The 16,409-nt window shown below is 40.5% G+C and overlaps 1 long non-coding RNA gene across 1 annotated transcript in view; it reads left to right on the top strand.

Moving 5' to 3' along the window:
- The window catches only part of LOC116589245, a 52,920-nt gene that overhangs the window by 8,543 nt on the left and 27,968 nt on the right, over window positions 1–16,409 (top strand). Inside the window, exon 2 of the long non-coding RNA XR_004285266.1 lies at window positions 14,638–14,756. This is a non-coding gene — a long non-coding RNA (uncharacterized LOC116589245). The remainder of the gene's footprint in view (window positions 1–14,637; window positions 14,757–16,409) is intronic.

Below are 16,409 nucleotides of genomic sequence, written 5' to 3'. Positions count from 1 at the left end.
TTAAAATCTCACAAAAAAAAAAGTAAAAAAAAAAAGTGTGGATTTTAGAATTCAGTTACAAATACAGTTTAATGGATATTTATGTTAAACAATATATCAAGTGCTTTATCTGTGTCTACTGAAATGATTATATTCTAGTCTATTAATAATTGGTTTTTATCTTTGAAACCAATCTTGCATTTCTGGTGTAAAGCATACTTGGTAATGAAGCAGTATAATTAGGGGGAGGGGATTGGTAAAATATATATAATAAAATGTGCCATTGTAGCCATTTTTAAATGTACAGTTCAGTGGCATTAATTATATTCACAGTGTTGTGAAACCATCACTACTATCTATTTCCAAAACTTTTTTTTTCATCCCAAACATAAACTCCACCCATTAAGCAATAATTCCCCATTTATCCTACCTTCTATCCCTGGTATTATCTAGTCTACTTTTTGTCTCTATGCATTTGCTTATTGTAGATATTTCTTATAAGTGCAGTCATACAATATTTATCCTTTTTGTCAAGTGTATTCCACTTCGCATAATGGCTTTAAAGTTCTTTTAGGTTGTATCAGAATTTCATTATTTTTTATGGCTGAATAATATTCTGTTGTGTGGCTATATCACGTTTTGTTTATCCATTCTTTTGTTTTTGGGCAACTGAGTTATATCCAACCTTTAACTATTGTGTATAATGCTTCAGTGAACACTAGTATGTAAATATCTGAGTCCCTGTTTCCAATTTTCTGGGACATATACGTAGGACTGGATTGCTGGATCCTATAGTAATTCTACATTCAACTTTAAAGAAACTGACACACTGTTTTCCACAGTGGTTTCAACATTTCACCTTCTTACCAGGAACATACAAGGATTCCAATTTCTCTACATCTTTACAAATACTTATTTCCATTTTTTTGGTTTTTTTTTTTCACTTTTTGGATTATATCTATCCTAGTAGGTATAAAATGATATCTTATTATGGCTTTGATTTGCATTTCCAAATGACTAATGATGTTGACCATTTTTTATGTCCTTATTAACTACTTGTATATTTTCTTTGCATAAACATCTATTCAAGTTCTTTGCTCATTTTTAATTTGGGGTATCTTTATTGAATTGTAGGAGTGCTTACATATACTGTAGATATTAACCCCTTATCAAATGTGTGATTTGCAAACATTTCTTTCACTACAATCTTTTCACTTTTTTGATAATAACCTTTGATGTACAAAAGTTTTTCATCTTTGTAAAACAAAATTTATTGATTTTTTCTTTTGTTTCTTATGCATTTAGAGTCATATCTAAGAATGCATTGCCAAATCCAAGGTCACAAAAATTTACTCTTATGTTTTATTTGAAAAGTTTGATGGTATTTAGCTCTTATATTTGAATTGTTAATCAATTTTGAGTCAATTTTTGTATATGATATGAAGTAAGGGTCTGAATTCATTTTTTGCATGTGGAAATCCAATTGTCCCAATATCATTTGTTGGAGACATTTCTCTCTGTGTTGAAAGATATGGGCACCCTTGTCAAAAATCAGTTACCCATGGATATATTGAGTTCATTTCTGGACTCTTAATTCTGTTCTCTTGTTCTCTGTAGAAGATTGTTTAGAGGAGTGAGATCTTAAAAATAATAAATCTTCCAATCCATCGACATGGGAGGTCTTGTATTTAGTTCTTCCCTAACTTCTTTAGCAATGTTTTTGGGTTTTTTGGTTTTTTTTTTAAAAAGATTTATTTATTTATTTGACAGACAGAGATCACAAGTAGGTGGAGAAGCAGGCAGAGAGAGAGAGAGAGGAGGAAGCAGGCTCCCCGCTGAGCAGAGAGCCCAATGCGGGACCCTGGGATCATGACCTGAGCTGAAGGCAGAGGCTTTAACCCACTGAGCCACCCAGGTGCCCTCTTTAACAATGTTTTATAGTTTTCAGGGTATAAATCTTTTGCCTCTTTGGTTAATTTTGTTCCCAGGTATTTTGTTCTTCTGGATGTTATTGTAAATGGAATTGTTTTCTCAATTTCCTTTTTTTGATTGCTCTTAACTCACAACTGACTTTTGTTTGTTGATCTTATACCTTGCCACTTTACTTAATTTACTTAATTTATTAGCTTTCTTGTATATTCTTTGGTTTTCTATATATAGGGTCATGTCATTTGCAAATAGAGAAGGGTTTACTTCTTTCTTCCAGTTAAATGCCTTTTATTTATTTTCCTTGCCTACTTTCTTGGATTAGAGCTTATAGCTCAATTTTTAATAGCACTGGTGAAGGCAAGCGTCCTTGTCTTTTTCGTGATCTTAGGAGGAAAGCTGTCATTCTTTCACCACAGAGCATGATGTTATCTGTGGATTTTTTGTAAATAGCCTTTATCATGTTGAGGAGATTTCCTTTTATTCCTACTTTCTTTTTTTTTTTTAAAGATTTTATTTATTTATTTGACAGAGAGAGATCATAAGTAGGCAGAGAGGCAGGCAGAGAGAGAGAGAGAGAGAGAGAGAGAGGAGGAAGCAGGCTCCCAGCTGAGCAGAGAGCCCGATGCGGGACTTGATCCCAGGACCCTGAGATCATGACCTGAGCCGAAGGCAGCGGCTTAACCCACTGAGCCACCCAGGCACCCCTTTTATTCCTACTTTCCTGTGTGTGTTTATCATGAAGGGATACTGAATTTTGTAAAATGCCTTTTCTGCATCATTTGAGATGATTATGTCCCCCCCACTTTATTCTATTAATGTGGTGAAATTTACTTATGGACTGCTTTATGTTGAACCACTCTTTTGCATTCCTGAATCCCACCTGGTATATAATCATTTTAATATACTGTTGAATATTTTTTGCTGATGTTTTGTTGAGGATTTTTACATCTGTGTTCATAAGGAATACTGGTCTATAATTTTCTTTTATTGTAACATCTTTTTTAAATTTATCTTTGAAGAATAGTTGACACATGTTATATTAGTCTCAGGTGTCTGATAGAATGGTTTGATGATTCTGTACATTATTTAGTGCTCACCAAGATAAATATAGTTACCATCTGTCATCATACAACATTATTACCGTATTATTTACTATACAACCTATGCTGTACTTCTCATCAGTATGACTTTCTTTTTTTTTTTTTTAACAGCTGGAAGTTTGTGCCTCTTAATTCTTTTCACCTACCTGGTTTGGTATCAGGGTAATATTGACCTCGGCATGAATTAGGAAGTGTTTCTCTCTGTTTTGGGAGAGTTTGAGAATGATGATGTTTTCTATTTTCTTTTTAAGTTGGTTTAAGCGATTTGCTTGTTCCTGTGGAATTTGTCCATTCCACTGAGTTTTTAAATTTGTTATTGTATAATTGTTCATAGTTTTATCTTATATAATTGTTTTTATTTCTGTAAGGTGGGTAGTTATGTCCCTGTTTTGTTTATGATTTTAGGTTTCTGTGTCTTTTTTTATTCTTTTTCTAGCTAAAGATTGTCAATTTTGTTGATCTTTTCAAAGAACCAACTTTTGGTTTCATAGATTCTCTCTACTGATGTCTCTTCTTTTTTAATATAAATGTTAGAGCTATCAGTTTTCCTCTGAGCATGGCCTTTACTACATTTCATGGGTTTTATATGTTGAGTTTTTGTTTTTATTTTATCACTCTTTTCTCATTTCTCTTGTAATTTCTTTGATTTATTGGTTAAGAGAGTGTCATTATAGTTAGTATTTAATTATCTCTAAATACATCTATAGGTTCAATGCAATGCCCATCAAAATCCTGGCAGAATTTTTTGTACATATAGACAGCCAACTATAAGATTTATAAGGAAAAACAAAGAAACTAGAATAGCCAAAACAATTTTGAAAAAGAATAAATTTGGAGGGACCACACTACCGTATTTTAAGACGTGGTATAAAGCTACAGTAATCAAGACAGCATGATATCGACAGAAGGATAAACACTAGATCAATGGAACAGAGTAGAGAATCCAGAAATAGATCCACACAAATATAAACAATTGATTTCTGACAAAGGTGCAAAAACAATTCAACAGAAAAAAGATAGCTTTTCAATAAATATTATTAGAGCAGTTGGACATTCATATGCAAAAAAATAAATCTTGATTTAGACCTCACATTGTATACCAAAAAATAAGCCAAAATGGATCAAAGACCTAAATGCAAATGTAAAACTATAAAATTTTAGAGGAAAGTGTAGGAGAAAATCTCGTAACGTTCAGTTAGGGAAAACCTTCTTATCTATAATACCAAGAGCACAATCCATAGAGAAAAGTTTAATGTATTAGACTTTGTCAAAAATATGTTTTGTTCTCTATAAAAGACACTGTTAAGAAAATAAAAAGACAAACTAAAGACTGTGAGAAAATATTTGCAAATCAAATATCTGACTAACCGCTTGTATCAGAAATTATAATGATCTCTCAAAAATCAGTGTCAGGCAACAACAGCCCAATAATAGCTGGGCAGAACATTTGGATATGTGCTTCGCCAATGAAGACATACAGATGCAAATAAACTTAAGAAATGATGTACTCATATCAGTAGCCATTAGGAAATGCAGATTGATTAAAACCACAGTGAAATAACAAAGCTTTGAAAAATTGGCAATATCTAGTTATGGTAAGGATGCATATGAATAGAACCTCTCACAAATTGTTGGGAATTCAAAGTGGTGTGGAAAACAGTTTGACTGTTTCTTTAAATATGCATTATCGAATGACCGAGGAATTCCATTTCTGGGTATTCGACCTAGAGAAATTAAACTTTTATTCGCACCAGAACTGTACACAGATATTAATAGCAGCTCTAGTCATAATTACCACATCAACTCAAACATTAGTCAACAGGTGAATGGATGAATAGGTCATGATACGTATAGGCCATAGAATACAAAAAAAAAAAGTAAATATTGTTACATACAACAGCATGGATAAATCTCAGAGACATCGTCCTAAGTGAAGGAAGATGGTTTCAAAAGGTGACATATTATGTGATTCTATTATTATGGCATTCTGGAAAAGACAGAACTGTAAGGGATCTGTAAGACAGATCAGTGGTTGTCAGGGGTTGGGCTGGGGGAGGGTTTTTGACTGAAATGGGACAACATGAGTGAGTTTTGGGGGTGATAGAACAGCTCTGTACATGCATTGTGGTGGTGGTTGCACAAAATTCCACATGTGTTAAAATTCATAGAGCTATTCACAAAAAGTGCGAATATGGAATGTAAATGGATTTTTTAAAAAAGATTTTATTTATTTATCTGACAGACAGAGATCACAAGTAGGCAGAGAAGCAGGCAGAGAGAGAGGAAGGGAAGCAGGCTCCCCGCCGAGCAGAGAGCCCGATGTGGGGCTCGATCCCAGGACCCTGGGATCATGACCTGAGCCGAAGGCAGAGGCTTTAACCCACTGAGCCACCCAGGCGCCCCGAAATGGATTTTTTTTAATTAAAAAAAAAAGCAAATAAAAGCAAATAGCTGTCTTAACACCTTCAGCCATGGTAGTAAAGCTAGCATATTTGTGTAAGCCATACTTGGGATGCAGTCAAGCTGCATAATTCATAGAACTCATAACCCCTTAGGAAAACAATATGGATGATCTATCCATTTTTTCATATGGGAAGCATAGTTTTATTATTTGAAATGTTAAGATCCTATAGGTATTTTAATTTTGCTTTTATAAGATTCTGTAATTGCATACAGCATTTATTTTATCCTGAGTACATGTGGTGACTCAGCCTCTGTCATATTGTCTTTACGAGCAAGTAACAGTACCATCTGCTTCATGATCATCCTCCTTTTCACCCCTCCCAGGAGTACTTTGTGGACAAAGAGCAGGGACTGCCTTTCTGCAGACAGGGAATGCACATGCCATCATACTCAGGAGGAAATTATTCTAATAGTTTACTTATCTGCTTTTGTTGGGTATTACAAACTCATTATAAATTTACGGGATAACAAACCAGTCCTCAAGGTAAGTTTTTGTAATGATACCCTGTAAGGACTGGCCATAATTTCCCATCGGTTAAAGGCAGCACCGTAGAAGAAATCATGTCTATGGAATTCAGGTTCTCCTCCTACCACTTATTAGAAGCAATTAATTGACTTCTATAGGCTTTGTTTGTCTCATCATTAAAGCATGACTGTTTTCACTTTGAAGTTCTATGTTCTCTGATGCACCTACATGTGTTTAATTACTTACTACATCAGATGGCTGGTGTGTTTCCTTTCTTTTAGCCTCGTTGACATTATTTAGCTTCTTCATAGGGTTCTAATAATCCTTTTGGAAAGACTGACCTGAGATTAAAAAATAATTCCTTGAGATGAATGTTATTCATTATGGATTCATTTATCGTTTATTGAGCAGCACTATTCTAAATTCTAGAGAAACAAGAGATGGAATGATTATCTTCAGAGCTACAGTCTGTCCACTGGAAGAAAAAACAATTATAATACAGAATGCTAAGTGTTATGATACCCGTGTGTTCCGGAGGCAATGGGATAGAGATGGGGTCAGAGAAGGATGACTGGGTGAGACACAGAGCTCAGTTTTGAAGTATGAGTGGACACTGACCAGCAGAGACAGAGAGATGCTGAGCTGAGAGAGGACAGCACAGGATAGGGGATAGCGTGCTCGGACAAGCCAGACCGTGGACCGCACATGGCTTGGATTTTTTTTTTTAAATTTTATTTATTTGTCAGAGAGAGAGAGAGAGAGGGAGAGAGAGTGAGCACAGGCAGACAGAATGGCAGGCAGAGGCAGAGGGAGAAGCAGGCTCCCTGCCGAGCAAGGAGCCCAATGTGGGACTCGATCCTAGGACTCTGGGATCATGACCTGAGCCGAAGGCAGCCGCTTAACTGACTGAGCCACCCAGGCGTCCCATGGCTTGGATCTTATCCAGAAGGGATGAGGAGCCCAATGAAGGAGTCCAGTGAGGAACAAGGATGTGGTCAGAGGTGTACTGGGGAGGTTCGGTTGTGTGTCTGTGTGGTGGGAAGGGAAACAGGAATGTGGATTCTGGAGACCAGTTTGAGAACCATCACAGGGATCTAGGAAGGCAAGAGTGACAGTTCGGATTGAGAAGAGAATACAGATTCAAGAGGTGTTAAAGAGGTTGAACTCTCAAGCACTTGGAGAAGAACCAGGTGTGGTGGTTACTTGTTTATATGACACTTGGCTACTGACTATGCTGCCTTTTAAAGTCATTGCAAGCCACTCTTCTGTGTGTACATAATGGGCACATGTTGCTCTCGGTACCGACGGTACCCGTCCAGGGGAGCCAGTCGGTACTGGTTTTATTATTATCTTAGAGGGAGACAGAGAAGAGTCAGGAAGTGACAGTTTTGTGAACACCACACATTATGGTTTCAGAAGAGTGATCTGATGGTATCATGGTTTGGAGGTGAGACTGGAAGCAGGGAGACCAGTTAGCGAACCATCTTGAGATGAGAGGGGACGGAGGCCCTGCTTCAGATTACGTTCTTCCCCCGGGGGGGACGCCAGTGGAGGACAGTAGCGCGAGTAGGAAGGGGAAAAGCTACTCACATCTGTGGGTAGAGTGACATTTTGACTCAGGTCTATAGAGTGGATTCCCGGGTCATAGATAACATGAGTCACCCTGATGCTGTAGAAATACAAATGTTTGCATATGCTTTGTATTTGTCTGTATGACTAAAATTATCTATCCAGTCTAAGTAACCAGGTTGTAGCTCAAGAAAGTGAAATTCCCTTTACCAGAAATGTCTGTCTTCATAACCCATGTCCGATGAAACACAGTGACAAAGCCTTATCTCTGGATCTCCACTTTTCTGCCCCAATTCACCGCCATCTCCTTCCCATAGGACATTGCAGTGATGATTTCCAGAAAGGTTGTGGTTTGGAGTTGAATGTGGGAGATGCTCAGCTCTGATCAGTGGCAGCACAGAGACTAGGTCTCAGGAGGGGGTTTAACTGAGAATTTGTGTACTTTTAACATTGGTAGACTTTTGATGGTTTTGAGGGGACTTTTATTTAAATTTTTTTTTTTTTTTTTTTTTTTTTGCTTATAGAAATTTACTTCTCAGGAGGTTGTAAACCCCAAGATCAAGGTGCAGATTCAAAGTCTTATGAGGGCCAGCTTCCTGACTTTTCAGACTTTGCCCCCAAAGTGGGGGAGAAGCTCCTCCTTGGGGCCTCCCAGGATGGCGCAGCCCAGCTCTGGCTGTGTGGTAGAGAGCTGGGGAGGATACTCTGTCCAGTGGGGTGACTTTGGGCAAGTCATCTGACCCTACAAAGCCTTAGTTACCTTCTCTCAAAACTGAGATCATTAATAGCAGCTATCTCATTAGAGTATTGTGAGGATAAAATTAACTAGTTCATGTTAAGCACTTAGTATTATTCCTGCCTAATAATATTTAGTCCTGTATGTATTTAATATTAAAAACAAGAGTTTGTTCTTCCGCCTATTTAGATGTTTTGGCACATCTAACTTTAATTCCAACCACCGTATGATTATACTTAAAAACAAAGTACAAACAAAGTAGACTTAAAAACAATGTCTTTGACTAATTATTCTTCCCTAAATAGGGACATTAGGCCAAGTATAGTCTTTGTTTTTTCATGGGGTAAGTAGAGGGCCTGGGAAGTGGAAATGTAGAGAAAAAAGAAAAAAAATTCTAGCATTGTTCTTTTTTTCTTTTTTTTTTTTTTTTAAGATTTTATTTATTTATTTGACAGAGAGAGAGATCACAAGTAGGCAGAGAGACAGGCAGAGAGAGAGGGGGAAGCAGGCTCCCCACTGAGCAGAGAGCCCAATGCAGGGCTCAGTCCCAGGACCCTGAGATCATGACCTGAGCAGAAGGCAGAGGCTTAATCCACTGAGCCACCCAGGTGCCCCTCTAGTATCATTCTAATTAGACTGTGCATCTGAGAATAAATTGCTTTATTACCTGGGCATATTCTTATTTCTCAGGTATAGTAAGGAAACAAACATCAAAAATGACCCAAATGAACTTAAGAATCTGATCAAGAGCAATTCAAGAAGAGTTAGCGTTACTGTTACAGTCGTATATTTTTATAAATACTTGTCTTGAGCCAAATGCATCCTTACGTAGAAACCTCGCGGGCCTGGTGGAGAGCCGTGCTCACAGTTACCAGAGGCAACCTGTAGCCAGCCTCCCCACTGCAAAGTCAGCGTGAACCGTGTAATCGGCTCTGACATTTGCTGACTTCCTGTGTCAGACCAGTTGCTGAATCCAGTCCATTCTCCTTCGTAAATCCCTCATAAATCCATCACTCGCCTCTGGCCTTTTCTGCCATGGCCTTCATTCACCTCACATTGGTAGCCTCGATCCCCACAGTGGCCCTGGACTGGTCTGTGCCTCCACCCCCGCTCTCCCTCGATCCGTCCTCTGTGCCAGCTGGTTTCAGTCTACTGATCAAAATCCATGGTGAATTTTGGTGGGTCATATGATCAATGGCATTGATTACAACCCTCATTTTTACAAAGTTGAACCAAACAGAATAGAATATACCTGAGTAGGACGCCTGGGTGGCTCAGTTGGTTAAGCAGCTGCCTTCGGCTCGGGTCATGATCCCGGCGTTCTGGGATCGAGTCCCACATCGGGCTCCTTGCTCAACGGGGAGCCTGCTTCTCCCTCTGCCTCTGCCTGCCACTCTGTCTGCCTGTGCTTGCTCTCCCTCTCTCTCTCTCTCTAATAAATAAATAAAAAATCTTTAAAAAATAATAATAAAAAAAGAATATACCTGAGTATGTTGCATATAACCAAGGTATGTATGATTTCAGGAAATTTTGGTTTCACAGGTACCTTGGTGGACCCCCAGGGTCCTGATATAAAAATGTTAATATTTACAGGAGTTACAGGCAAAAAGTTTGGAAGTCCCCAGTCTATATAGCTCTAAGAGTAACCTTTTTAAAATGCAAAACTGTTTCTGTTCCTCCCTGCTTACATTTCTTTAGGATCTCCCCAGCGCCGCTAGGATAAAAGCAGTTTTTAGTCCCCAGGTCAAGGCTAAGAGAGGTTTTTAATTATTCCAGTGTTAGTAGGGCATTCAAGAGCCTTCATCATTCAGCATTTGCTCCCCATCTTCTTGACCCAGTCCTCCAGATGTGTCCTACAGCAGTAATTCCCACACCTTAGTGAATATTGGAATAACCTGAGGAACTTGGATTAAATCCAGATCCCTGAGCCCTACCCCCAGGGACTCTGATTCAGTAGGTCTGAGGTAGAGCCCAGGAATCTGCATTTGTATCACCAAAGCATTCTGGGTAACAAGAATGAGGCTGTTGGATTCTCAGTCATGAGACAGAGTGAAAGGGACTTAGAGGACTAAGTGCTTAACTCTTCCTTGTGAGGGGACGAGGGGATGGGAGAACAATAAGTTTGGTCAAGAAAAGCTCGGTCTGAAATCTTCGGCGTTTAAGCTAGATCTCAGAGGTGAGGAGGGGGTTACCAGTGTAGTAGCTGAGAGGGAGAGGGTGAGAGAGACCAAGGAGGCAGGGAGGGACTCCAGATGCTGGTCAGAGGATGGCCTGTGCTGGTGACCGGACGTGTAAATAGTATCTTGAGTTTGGTGAACGCAGATACTTTGAATAAATTTATGTCACTCACTCACAAATGATTTGTTGAGCTCCTTTGGCATACCTGTACAGGCATCGTACTAGGTACAGGGATACAGCTGTGGAAACGCCCTTCCCTCATGATCCAGGAATGCCGAATGCCACCCAGAGGGGCCGGGGTCCGAAAGCCTCCATGAGACCACCTGGGGAACTTGTCTGAGTAAATAGCACTTGAGAAAGCTATAAAACAAAGCAGGAATATCACTGCTTTGTGTCCTCAAGAAACCACTTCAGTTTGCAGAGGACCACGTGCTGGGAGGCCTGCTCAGCCAGGAGGCGGTGGCTTTATCTGGGGAGAGATGAGTGAGCCTTTAAACTGAGATGGGACACTTGAGTTGCAGAAGTGGGTTTGAGATCGATTTAGAAGTTAGTCGCTTTAGGATTCTGTAAGTGATTTGTTACCGAAACCAGCACATCTGTAGCTTTGGGAAAGCAATGGGCTAAAAGTGTTGTTTCAAGAAGTAGAACCTAGAGATCTACCATTACTTGCTAGATATCTACTAGACAGGGGCCTGTTTCCCTCCTTATCCTTCCCTTACCCAGATCACATATTCTGTTTCTAGGATTCAGGATTCCATGTTTCATGCAGTGATCCCTGTTCACACTGGATGGGCAGAGCTCTGAGGAGGTCAGAGAGCTCTGTGGTCTATATTGCCCACTGGGTTTCAGAATAAAATTGCCCATCTGTCTGTACCAGCTGTGGTTTGATTAGTACAGTAAGAGGACTGTGTGTTAGAAGAGACACAGAATTCTGGATCTTCCTCAGAGCCAGGCTAAAACCATTCAGACACTCAACAGATATTTGTTGAGTCCTGTCTACAAACCAGTCCTGGTTGTCCCTTCCATCAGACTTATATCCTTTTGGAGGGAGGGGGACAGGACAGCTGTGAGCAGACATCCAGAAAATAAACGTGAGCATATGATAGTCAGCATTTCTAAAATTTCGCTACTTGAAGCAAAAGGATCCAGATCAGTGGTGTTCCACTTTTCCCCCCCAGACATGGACTTTTTAGCTTGAACTGTATTCTGGCTCAGAAACCTGTCACACGGGGCGCCTGGGTGGCTCAGTGGGCTGGGCCTCTGCCTTCAGCTCAGGTCATGATCCTAGGGTCCTGGGATCGAGCCCCATATCGGGCTCTCTGCTCAGCAGGGAACCTGCTTCTCCCTCTCTCTCTGCCTGCCTCTCTGCCTACTTGTGATCTGTCAAATAAATGAATAATATCTTAAAAAAAAAAAAAAAGAAAGAAAGAAAAAGAAATCCATCACACAAAACAATTACCAAGAGCTCAGAGCTCAGGTGCAGGCAGAGGGTGAGGCCCCACCCCTCACATGTCCTCTGAGTTGGTTTTGGGGGACGCCTACCAATCATCTAGGTGGTGTGACAGCTACTCATCTGTTGACTGTTGATACTTAAGCTCTAATTTTTGCCTTCCTTGTTTGTTACTTTCTTCTTCCACGGTCCTCTCAGCTCTGCATCTTTCCGCCGCTGTGGAATCGCTCCTTTCCGCCCCGTGGAATTCCCATGTTCTGATGGGGTACCTCGTCAAAGCCACCTGGCATGTCGGTTATGGCCCTGCCGTCGGTCATCTATGATTTCCTTTGCACTTGCACTTGGCACTTTGGAAAGTGCACTTTGGCCACTTTGCACTTGGATAAGCAAAGGCATCCAAACCAGGGTCACACGTGCTCGGGTGATGGGTTTCCTGAGCATAAAGCAGACATCTAGGGCCCCTGCTCACGTGGGTGCAGGAGGGAGCTGCCTCGGAGGTGTGGAGCTCTTGGCTTTCTTCTCCCATAAATTTTATTATCCTTCCAGCTCCTACAGGAAAAAATCTCTTTAGTGCATATGTATGTGGCCACAGAACTTCCATAGCCTCAAGTTTCCTACCAAGACTAAAGAGGGAATCCAGTGATTTAAAAAAATTTTTTTAATGTAATTTGTAATTTTTAAATATTTCTAGACTTACAGAAAAGCTACAAAAAATAGAGAGATTCCCCAGACTTTCCCGAATGTAAACATCTTGCGTAACTGTAATACAGTCATCAGTCACCAGGGAATGAACATTGTTACAGTACGACTGTCACCTTTGTGTCTTCAAGCAAGGGCATCATCGAGCCTCCAGAGATGACCAGAATTTACACGGATTCCTAGGACTTTGGACCATATCTGTAGGAGATGAATGCTACTGTAGGAGATGAAATATTTCCTCACTCATCCTGGATAAAAGAGTACTTTACTTGGGCAGGATTTAAGGATTATGACCCAGTGCTCAGGGTATGTCATGAGTATAATTTATTTGTCGCTGCTTTCTTGTATTACTGGCAATATGAAATTGCCCCGTAGTGTTCCAGTTTGTCTCTCACGAGCATCAAGCCCTACCAGCTGCTTCATGGAGCAGATGAGATCATGAGATAAACAATCCCTTGTTGAAAATCTTGGGACTGTTCCCTCAAGTCCAGCTCAGTTCCCTCACATCACCTCATTGTGTTTCTGTGGGTGTTTTGTTTGGCATGGCAGAAAGAACTCTTCACACCGTGGGGCTGAAAGGTGTCCCCCACCTGCTGCGGTCGTGACCTGGAGCAGGGTGACCCAGAAGCAGGCACCTCGTATGGGCAGCTGTGGCGAGAACTAAACTGCACAAATTAGCTCCAACACGTGCACTCGGAACTCCCAAGCTGAGTGGCTCGGGTTACAGCCTGGTCACCGAAGCTGCAGGTGCATCCAGGAGCAAAGGAAGTACTACAAGTGAGGAGGTGCGAGAGGAAGAGGTGCCTGAAACAGGCCAGGGGCCTGCAGAGTCTGAGCAAGCAGCTCCTCACGTGTAGATATGATCTGGCTTCGTTTGCTGCGGGGGATGCAGAGCTTAAGGACGGCTTCGGGAAGCAGACGGCATTCACTCCTCGAGACAAGGATCAGGAATCCTCAGAGTGAGGCCTATTCCCAGGTTTACTTTTCCACCCCAGGACAGTAATACCAGGCAGTTCTTCCTGTTTGTGAAAGCAGGGATTCCCAGACACCTGTCCCTGGGGGCGCAGGGTGGGTCTCTGGTCAGTGGTGAGATGAGTTGGAGTATGCTGATGGGTGCAGTCACAGAGCTGTCAGCCTTCTTTTCTTGGGGTGAATTGTCATTATTCCGAGATTAGGTCCCCTTTATTTTTGAGGTGTTAAAGCATTCTTCCCTTAATGACATAAAAGTAGATGAAATAATTTTTTTAAGACCTCACCTGCAAAAATAAAACACAGCTGAGCCTGGAACAGCACAGGTTTGAACTGCACTTAAAAGCAGATTTTTTAACAGTTCAGTACTGTAAATGTATTTTCTCAACATGTTCTTTCTAGCTTATACTTTATTGTAAGATACAGTATATAATACATATACAAAGCATGTGTTAATCAACGTTTTATGTTATCGGTAAGGCTTCAGCATGTTATTGGTGGTTTTTTGCTGGGAAGTCATGTCATAAGTGGATTTTTAGGTACACAAGGAGGGGACTGGGGGGGTGGATCTGTGCCCCCAATCCCCTGTTTTGTTCAGAGACATTGCATGGGTATTTGTATTAGCTCCCAAATAGTTTTTAGGAAATTGTTTTTTTGAAATCCAGAGACCTGGAAAACATTGGTCTAAATGATATTTTCTGTTGTACAATTAGTATGAAAAAGAGAAAATATTTGGAATTTTCAACAAAACTGTGTGTGTTCAGCTGCAATATAATGATGAAAAACATTGCACATTCTATTTCTTCCATCATCTGCAAACTTACCCCGGTATTTCGTGTTTCATTCCTAATAGCGCTCAAGATAATGGTAATCTCCTCAGTAAATTTGATTGAAGTCATGATACGTTGCAGCTTGCTTGCTTAGAAGGCTAGGATCTGAATGTTATCAGTTCAGAAGAGACCAAGGGAAAGAATTATCCTACCTGCAAGTAACTGCTATCATTTAAGGAAGTTTGGGTCTTACACAACCTAGAATTTTTGAAAGACCTTGACCCCCAGATTGCTAATGCTTCTTCTCTTTACCACCTTTTCGTTTGCAGAGATGACCGAAACAGAGGAGGACTTCAGTCCTTTTCCTGGAGGGTATGACTATTTGGTTGACTATCTACCTTTATCCTTTGCAAAAGAAAGCCCGAGCTGGGAACACATGTATGAGGAAGTAAGTAGGAAGTCCAGGGGCAGTGCTCTTTCTGGTCTTCTTTCTTTCTGCCCTTCCGAATACACTTTTTATTTTAGAATGATTTTAGAGTTACAGAAAAGCTGCAAGGATAGTACTGAGAATTGTTAACATCTTACTTTACTGTATTACAGTTGTCATAAGTAATGAGGCCATATGGAAACATAGTTATGAACTCAAGTCGGTACTTGCTTCTTTTTGAGTTAGTTGCAAAGACTCTGCATGCTTACTTCCAAACAGCTGAGCGGCTTGAGTGCTTTCCAGACCTGCAAGCCTCCATCTCGACCTCCTTTCCCTGGCCTCCAGTGGCACCTCCTTCCCCGAACCCAGTGGGCATTCATAGAGCGGGAATTAAGTCAGCATACAGCAGCGGATATCTGGGTGAGCTCCAGTGCTGAGCAAACCCCTCACCCGTGGCACCATGGTGGAAGAGAAGAGCTCCCGGGCTTCCACCTTAGGACTGGTGCCCCATCCGTGCTGATCATAGGCTTTGAGTGACCGAGTTCACCTGTCCGAGCCTTTGTTTCTTTATTCCTTCCATGGGGCGTATTCCCATTCTGCCTTTTTTTTTTTTTTTTTGTCTAATAGTTAAATAACTAATAAATTACGTGAGCATGCATTGTAATTTTCAATTCTATACGAATGTAACTTAACAACCATTAGATAAATTAGGATATACAGGCCACTCTTGAATATATTACATGTGCCATAGAAATGTATGCTACCTAATTGTAGCAGTAAACTACATTTTAATAATTTGACTTGTATTTTGATATTAAGCCAAGTACTTGCCGTTGAAGAGAATCCTAGGCTAAAGCTTCAGTAAAATCAATAACCTATTGCCTGCTTTCTGGGTTTTATTTTTTATTTATTTATTTTTTTAAGATTTTATTTTTTATTTATTTGACAGAGAGAGATCACAGGTAGGTAGAGAGGCTGGCAGAGAGAGAGAGAGAGAGGGAAGCAGGCTCCCCGCTGAGCAGAGAGCCCGATGTGGGACTTGATCCGAGGACCCTGAGATCATGACCTGAGCTGAAGGCAGCGGCTTAACCCACTGAGCCACCCAGGCGCCCTGCTTTCTGGGTTTAAAAAAAACAGGTTTTACATATAGGAAAAGTGTATGTGAAGCACCCATTTTAAGCAAAATGGATCTATTCAACGTATTGCTTTATTTAACAAATGCTTACATAGCTCAAAGCACTTTATAAAATTATACGTCATTTATTCAACAACAACCTTATGGACACGGTATCACTATATTCCCCACTTGTGGATGAAGACAGCCCGAGGCTGTCCAGCTGGCAAGCGATGGTGCGGAGGTGACCTCAGTGGTCTAGCTCCAGGGTCTACATATTAGCCACTGAGTTGCTTCTCAAATCTGATTCACCAAATCTATACATTAAGGTATCGGTTAGCCTTAAAGGAGATCATCTTTGGACTTTTTTGATTCACAAGTTCTTGTGAAATATTTAACCAAAAGTCACTTTTTCACAGCTTTTCATAATGCATCTGTCGGGTGAGGCAAACAGCAGCTCTGTTGCAGACTTAAATGTACCGCGGGCTGAATTGTCACAACTGCTGCATATTTGGCTCTATGTAAAGTGGCTTTTGGTGCTTTTATCTGGCAGGATTTTT

This window comes from Mustela erminea, chromosome 4, assembly GCF_009829155.1.
Source record: "Mustela erminea isolate mMusErm1 chromosome 4, mMusErm1.Pri, whole genome shotgun sequence".
Classification (NCBI taxonomy): Eukaryota; Metazoa; Chordata; class Mammalia; order Carnivora; family Mustelidae; genus Mustela; species Mustela erminea.
This window is presented reverse-complemented; position numbering and strand designations above follow the sequence as displayed.